The following is a 9256-nucleotide window of genomic DNA, read 5'->3' on the forward strand; positions in this document are numbered from 1 at the left end:
TAAGACTATACTCTTAACAAGTATTTGGCTTAAGGTGACAACTAGGTCTTTGATTAGTCCTAGGCATGGTACTTTCTTTGAATTAAAGGTGTAGAGGTCATGATAGGAACGAATAACTTCTAACTACAACTGGTTCATAATTACCTTTGGAATAAGGTTATGAGAAGCTCCAGAGTCCAACATGTAGTTATACAAGTGAAAATCATGGACCTTTAAAGTTACATAAAAGGGTGGAACAATCTCATCAATCATTGATCTGAAAAGAGATCTAAGACAATTATTAAGGTATTACAGACTCATGTGCATGGATATGCCCATGTTACTTTGTGCAATGGATCGATAAGATTGCGAAATACATAGACAATGAAGTAGTTAAAGAACATAATAGGCAACACACATAAACACACAGTTTAATAAGGAGTTCACCCCACACTCCTGGGCTACATCTCCTGGTCTAGCCTTCAGTGGTGACCTCTCTATTATGTCGTCAAAACAGAGTTTTACAAAAGTACGAGCTCAATTTGAGTCTCAATACACAACAGTTACAACAACAAGAGTTTTGCTTGAACCACTCAAGCCTCTCTAAGTACATAGACTCCCTCTATTATTGACTGTCTCTGTCTCTTCTTTGTCTCAGCATTGCCTCCCTCTGTTTTCTGTCTTTTGTGGCTTTAAAGCCAATCTGTGCTGTCTGTTCGTTTCTCCTTCTCGAGCTCTCTAGCTTCCCGACCTCTGTCCGCTCAGATCCCCCTTTGAGCGTTAGCAATCATTTCTAAACTCGGAAAATTTTATGGGCAAAATTAAGGGGTTCTATATTTTTATTGGGAAAATATTTTGTATCACAGTACATTGTTACAAATCGCCTCAAATTTATTTTATAAAAAATTAGGTATGGAGGTGAGCCCACCTTATTTTAAGGGAGAGAGTAAAAAAAGTAAATTTATTCATTGAAATTAGGAGTTACAACCTTCCATTCACCCTAATTTTCAAGAATAGGTATTTATGATAGTTATTTCACCCTCCACATTTGGTGTAAAAAAGGTTTTTTTCTTTCATTTTCCTGTATTTCATGGTATTGGGGTTAATTTCGAGAAAATGACCTTATTTTTTGGAACAAATGGTCACAAAAGAATAATTCATTTTATTTAAAAATTCAAGTCTCTTATTTTCATGTTTATTTAAAGATTGAATAATGTTCTTGCCATATTCCAAGTTTGCATATGTTTAGTCATAATAATATAAAGAATAATGGAAAACATTTTTTTATATTTACTCCATAAGTCACCTTATATTTACGTGTAAATAAATAAAAATAAAAATAAAGTAGAGTATGGTAAATAAATAAAACATCTTTTTATTCTTACTCCAAAGGTATGGTAAATAAATATAAATATAAATAAACTAGAGGTATGGTAAATAAATAAAACCTCTTTTTATATTTAGTCCATAACTCTCTTTCTATTTAAGAAGGCTCAAAAAAAGAGGTTTTATTTAAGTGAATCCTATGGGCCAAATACCATATTTATAAAAGAGGTATGGTAAATTAATAAAAATATAAATAAACGAGAGGTATGGTAAATAAATATTTTTTTTTTTTTTTTTATATTACTCGAGAAGTCACATTATATTTAAGAACACTCAAAAAATGTGTTATATTTAGGTGAAGCCTATGGGCCAATACCATGGGCTAAATTATTATTAATCCCATGCAAAAAAAACATTATTAACCCATTATTAACCCTAATATTATTATTAGTAAAAAAATATGACACATGGCATTGACCCATGGTATTCACGTGGAATGTAGGCTATTTAAAGGGGGAATTAAACCAGCATATATCCATCTTTACTCTGGATCTACTAAGCCTCGGGAGGGATCAAATATCGTGATATTCAAACTAGCAGGCTATTTAAAGGGGGGAATTAAACCAGCATATATCCATCTTTACTCTGGATCTACTAAGCCTCGGGAGGGATCAAATATCGTGATATTCAAACTAGCATAGAGTGAAAAAATATTTGATCCTCACGCTTGATAGATCAAGGGTAAAAATGTATCTTGTAATTGAATGTCACTTAAACATTTTAATTTGGCTAAAAAAAAATAAATCAATTATTAATTTTATTAATTTTTATAAATTACTAATAATAGTTTTTAAGCTCTAGGTTTATGATAACCCATGGCATTGACCCATGGTAATATCATGGTATTCATGTGAGCATAGACTATTTAAAGGGGAAATTCTATCAGCTTAGATCCATCTCAATTCCGGGTTTACCAAGTGTTGAGAGGGATAAATAGATTTCATCCCTCCAAGAGTGGTAGAAGTGGAGTTAAGATGGATATAGGTTGGTTTTTATGATAATGAAGATATTAAATAGACTTAGGAAATTATATTATAAAAAAAATCTTAAGGTGAATGGTTAAAGCTACATTTAGACACTTCACAAAATTTAGTAAAAAATACCAATGTCTCCATTAATATTGGTTTTTCTGATTTAACAAAAAAAAATTCAAAACAGTGAAATCTTATCACTCTTTCCGCATCACCCTCGCAGAAGAGAGATAGTCAGTGCGCAAATTTCCCGCCATTTTTCAAACGTTCTCAATATGATATCTTCATGGAAAAGTTAAGGTATTGATGTTGGATTAGTTGTTTTAAAAATATGCTGGTTTTTACAACCTTTCATCTTCTCTGTTATTCTTAATTTGTCGTAATGATCTGTAGGGGTTGGGCCAGTGCTTGAAAAATATGCTGGTTTGTACAACCTTTCATCTTTTATGTTTTTCTTAATTTGTCGTAATGATCTGTAGGGGTCGGGCCAGTGCATCATATGGGGTTGGGCTAGTGCACCATATTGTCCTAAAAGGCGGAGATTGTGCACCAAAAAGGAAATTAATATACATGTTACAACGTTGTTAAAAAATGCAAGACGTATGAAGGTAGTGAATTATGCTAATAAGCAATTTAGATTGGGAGAGATGTAATTAAATTTTATTATTTAATTGAAGATTTCCAATTAAAATAATAATAAGTCTATATGTATATATTAATATATTGATTGGAAGGCTTCTGAAAATGGTCACTTCTTTCCATTAGATCCCCTTCAGGCCTTTGGGATACCTACTACTTTCATATATTATATAGTTGGGGCTTGCTACTTGTTGGTGTGTTGGGGTAAACAAAATGTGTTTTTTTAATCTTGCAATTGGAGTCTATGGAATAAGAAAGAAATTTGATATCTTGACACAAGTGGTACAATATATATATATATATATATATATATCTCGTAGTTGGACTCTATGGAATAAGAAAGAAATTTGATACCTTGACAAAAGTGTTAGCTTGACAAAAATGGTAGAGAAAAGATTAATCTCTCCTACCTTGACATAACTCGTGGTTAAGATCAACACCTACAAGAACTTTGTTGTGGAATATTATCAAAACTAATTGAAGGATATGAAAGAGTGTACAGTGAGAACCTTGACAAACATGGCCACTGAAACTTGCAACATTGTTTATAGGAAGAGAAAAGTATGTTGCTTTTTTCCAAACATGTATGTTAGTATATTGAAATTTAATGAATACGTTTTCCTATTATCATATATGGTCTCATACTTTAACAAAACATTCGCCAAGAATTCACTTTTTATTATTCAGTGAAAGATTTTCCAAGATCTTACAAGATTTTATAGTTCAGTGACAGATTCGCCATGAATTTACAAGATAATATAATCCGGTGAGAAATTCGACAAAAAAATTATATATACATATTATATTATTGATAAAATCGCCTCCCATTTTTCCTATGTATCATGGGGATTCACCCATTTATTATACATATAAATTTAGGGTGGTTCTTAAAATTTTCCTTGTTGCTAAACGCTTTCAGGGATGGTGGCCACCTGTTCTGCAACGGAACAGGTCATCGGGCCTTTGAAATCCCAAAATTGGTCGTTTTCTATTTGCAAAACTGTGAAAATCTGCCAAAACACTATTCATCAGATTTGAAATATTATGAATCTGCCTTATAGCTCCTATCGGGTCTGCTTGTATATTGACATCGCATCTCCACCGTTGATCTGGGAGATCCAGATCCAATGGCTATGGTTCATTTCGAGCGGCCCTTTCGTACAGGGGTTAACTGCCCGATGAGGGTGGTTTTCTTTCTCCTTAGTCTAGACACATGGTAGCCAATGTACAGGCTTGGACGGAGCCCAGCCCAAACCACTTACCATCTTTGGTTCTCCCGAAATCCCGTCTGTTTTGTGATTTCCCTTCATATTAAAAAATACATAAAAATGTGAAAATACCGCTTATATCAGACTTGAAATAACATACAATAGCATTAAGAAACCCTTTCGGGTTAGGTTTCATCACACCGACACATTTTCTTTTGTTTTTCGTTTATTTACGAAAATGTGATTTACAAAGGGAAACCTTGTTTTCCAGATCTCAAAATATATTGATTATCGTTTATAATTTGATCGGGTCTGGCTATTGCGAGTTATATATATCAACCCTGATCCGTTGTAATACTCCGATGCGATGCGATCGATCTCAATCGCACATCGCACATACCCCTAGGCTGTTTGCAAGCGCTTCATTGTATTTGCCGATTGCGATATCGTGATGCAACTTGGGCCATCGATCAAGCGCTTGATCGATGGTCCTCGTTGACCTCACTAATTGTTGTCATGTACTCCTTGTGGTCTTTGCCAATAGCCTCCCTTTGCCATCGCCGATTGCGATTCGCTGATCAGATCTGGATCATTGATCGGCCAGATCCAACGGCTCTGATTCAAAGTTGCTATGACCGCCGAGAAAGCTGTTTTTCCATGTTTTCTCTATGTCTTTGCCTCTCGATAGTGTTATTTGAATTTTTCCAAAATTCTTCTTTTGCCACAGTTTTGAATACTTGAAGACTTAGAGGGTTTTATAGGATCCATTTGGATCAATCATATCAAAACTAAGGCCAAAAATTATTGATGGTTTTTCATCTTGTAAACTAATAATATCTCCCTCAGCATCTACACTAGAGGACTGTATCCATTTAGACACTTGATTTTTGTAACCAGCGTTCTTGGAAAGTTCAGCTAAAGGGATAGGAATCTTGCCTCTTTCCAATTATTTCTCAATATTAAAAGTTGTCAAAATGGTTTTATAAGATGAAAAGGTTTCAGTAGATGATTCTGCAGTTTGAGGTGTTGGAGTTTGTGTTTGGATAGATTTTATTGTAGGCTCAATTATAGTTGTAGATTTTGGAGGTCTACCTAGGCTTGATCTAGGTCTTAGATCGTATCTCTTATTTAACTATGTAACAAAAAATTCATAAAATGCTTGATATTTGGCAAGTTGAGCATCTCCTTGCTCTTGTTCAAAAGATTGAGGGGAAGGTGCAGGCACTATTGCCTTTTGTACTACTGAAGAATCAATATTATTGATATCTTCAGTAATTAAAAGGCCTACATCCTGAGGCTATTGATCATCATCAACAAAGGTGGTTGAATGTTTTGATCAGAACCTGGTCTCTCAAGGATCTACATTTGAGGAGCTCTTCGAAATTGAGTTTGAGCTTGAGGCCTAACATCAGTTCGCTGTGTAATTCTAGGTTGTGATTCAATTTTAGAAATATTATTGGAAAGTTTTCTAAGTAAAGATGTAATTTCATCAATTTTCTGATCTTCAAGTTTAGATTTGGAAGAAGATGAGTCATCAATCCTAGATTTTAATTTTCTTTCTTATTTCTCTGCTTTAGCTTTAAGTTTGCTAGAAGTAGACCTATTAGCTTCAACCTCTATAGAATTTGTCTGCATATCTTCTAATGTATTAGATACTCTTTCTCTTAGCATGACTCCAAAATCATCTTCAAATGCTTTGGAAAATCTAACTTTTGCAACTGCTACTGGTGGCTTACAATCAACAGGAATTTTATGATAGAGTTTATTAAATCTCTTGATAAATCCGGCCACTGGTTCACCAAGGTTTCTCTTCAATTCTTCAAATTAGTAAGAAAGTATACATGATCCTTATTTACCCCCCATTGATTCTTAAATATAGTTATGAGCTCATTCCATGTTCTAATAGAGTCAGGTCTAGATTGTCTAAACCAGAGCTTAAAATTTCCTTCTAAGGATTGCACAAATAATCTCATATAAACATTTTCATGTTCTATGTTCATATTATCAGCAAAATCTAGGAAAGCAACTACATGATCTTCTGTTGAAGGACTAGTTTCACCAATGAATCTTGGTAAATTCTTTAGATATCCATTAGGAAAATTTTCCAAGTTTTGAGGAAGGACTAAAGCCGCATATCTTGCTTGTACAATGGGTTGAAAAGCCATAGTGGAAGGTGGAGTCTCAGGTGATTAAGTAGATGATGAAGAAGAAGAGGAAGAGGATGAAGATGAAGGTGAAGGAGAATCAATAGGGGTATTAGTGTGTGGAGGAGAGAAATAAGGAGACCTCTTTGATGATTTCAAAGGGGTTTTAATAACCAATTTCTAAACTCCTGATGGAAAGTATTCCTTATTTTCAAACAAAGGATTTGAATAGACAGAGAATGTTTCTTCGAGATTAGTGGAAGTTGATGGAACAGAATAAGGAGTTGGAGAGATGAAATCTGTAGGCTTGAATTCATGTAAATGTAAACCTAATTCTTCCTCAGATGAAGGTGATTTTATAGGAATGGATGGCACTTGATATGAATCAAGTGATTAGATTAAAAAGGCTGATGGAAGATCTACTCCTTTTGAATGGAGTTCATAAACCCTAGGAGGTAGTTCAGTCCAATCAAGATTAGATGGAACAAATGAAAAAGGATCTATAGATGATATATCTTTAGGGTATAATGCCGAAGAAGACGAAGAGGTTTGACATCTTCGCCTTCAAGAGGCTCCCCTAATAAGTCTTTCTGGATCTGGTAGAGGGTTAACAATCTCAGAATCAGAGTGTGATCTAGTATGCTTAAAAGGAGCCAGCTTGAAACAATGGAATCACCAGGTGAAAGTTTTTGACCTATATCTAATCCTTTATTCACCTTAAAGGAAAAGAGAAAAATCGTTGCCCCGAGGAAAACAAATCTTTCAATCCTTCATCCCCAGCAACGACGCTAATCTGATGTTGTCCTTTGAGATAACTTTAGGTCAATTAGTTATGCCAAAGAATCTATAATGTTTTGTTGTTTTGAATGGTTGGATGACCAGTGAACAATTTATAAACAGGTGCTTCAAACTTAGATAGATTTCCAAGTAAAATAAAAGGTTGTTCTTTAACTACACATAGTTAATTTGATTTTAATGGGGTGGAAAAGTAGAGCATGGAGAAGTATAATTCATTTAATATTCAAACTGAATACTTAACCAATTATAAGAAGAAATTAAGAAACAATGTTTACTTAATCAAAAAAATATAATTAAACTATTATAGAAATATGATGTAATTTATATTTAAAAAGGAACTTACAATAACAAACAATTTTGTAAATTATTCTCTTATTTATAATCACAACTTCACAGAGGATTGAAAATGAGACTAAAACTCAGTGAAATTTTAAATTAGATAACTGTAAAACACTTAATTTATATGAAGAAAACATAGTGAATGGATAATATGAAATGGAACTCACTGAGAAACAAACCATATGAGATAAATCCAAAATCTATTATTCCAAAGATACTCCAGCTTAGTACAAATCTGCTTGATAGCTTGTTTAAGGGTTCAACCCATAATAAGTCAAAGGAGTTATTTATACAAAAAATTGAAAAAGATCTACGTTCTGTTGGAAAAATATACCAAAATAGGACAAAATTACAAAAATAGGACAATATTGTAGGAACCGAGAAACAACTGAAGAGGTGGCTCTATCTTTTTGGAATCTTCTGATGATCTGGCCTGAAAAACCTGATGAACTGTCATACTGTTAATATAAGAAATTACTCAATTGTGTCACACAATTGATCCCATATTTGTTCACTTGGGATTTCAAAATTCACCATCTTTCTAAATGTTTCATCTACTTCTGTATACCTCTCGAAATTTGGCTTGGTGAGGAATAAATGTCTAATTTCATGCTTATGGTCAAATCAAACTCCAAGGCTTCCAGAAAGGCCTTCCCTATTATCTATCCTTTGATTCTTGTAAACTCGGCTCTGTCCACTACAATAGTATACATTTTTTTGCAATAATATTATAATTTGACCAACTTATCATTTAGATATACCAATCCTGGTAGTCCCTTTTGATTTAACACATTAAAATTTGAATGAAACCTTTGGACAACAATATCCAGGGTTTGACATTTTGTTTCTAACTAGTTAATAAAATTCCTCTTTTGTAAGACCTTCTTAATCTATAAGATGGTAGTTGTTTTGTCAGAAATATTTATTCCTTACAGCTCTTCTCTTCTTTTTGAATTTAACACCTTGATCACATCCGTGGCTTCTACTGGCTTGGTCTTCAAAGTTTCTTTCTGTTCTTCTATCACTGCTCTGCATCTGGTGATGAGTTCTTGTTGCTCAAAAATAATTTGTATGGATGGCCATACATCTGTCATAGATTAGCTAATGTGTGTCCAAATAGTTTCCTTGGCATGGGCCAAAGTATCTGCCATTAGGGACTCACTTTCTAATTTCTGGATCTTAAGTTCTAATTTGTGGGACTTATGCGTCCCTTGTACATACAAAGTATCATTTTTGACTTTATGCAATTCTAAAATTTGGAACTTTTGCAGTAACTTCTCATTTTCCTGTTTTTGTATGGCCAATTCTTGTGATAATATGGCTGGATTAGTTGCTGATGATGTAGATACAATGGCTGTTGATGATGAAATATGATCTATACCTACAACTGCTATGGGGACTGTTGTGATTGGAACCATAAAAAGTTGTGTTGCTTCTTGCTCCTTCAGTAACTCTTCAATATGCTCTTCCATTTTCTTTAGCTGTATATTTTTCTCAATGATAAGCTTGAGCATGTCCTCCTTTTGCTATTCATTTTTTCTATGTCCTTTGTTAGAGGATATTCTGTAGAAGGCAGCTTCAACTGTTTTTTGAGTGCAACAATGTCTACATCTTTCTTTTTGAGGAGTAACTATGCAACTTTTACATCTTTGGGATCATATCCTACTTTAATTACAAAGTCCTCCAATGTCTTTATCCTATTATCTTTGGCTAAGGAAGAAATATTTTCTAACTTGAGTTGAGGCTGAACATTGGATAAGGCATTCCTAAGCTTGGAAAGAGACATAGCTGT

This window comes from Pinus tabuliformis, chromosome 6 (genome assembly GCF_031772625.1).
Source record: "Pinus tabuliformis cultivar Carrire ecotype Pingquan chromosome 6, CPIR1, whole genome shotgun sequence".
Taxonomy (NCBI): Eukaryota; Viridiplantae; Streptophyta; class Pinopsida; order Pinales; family Pinaceae; genus Pinus; species Pinus tabuliformis.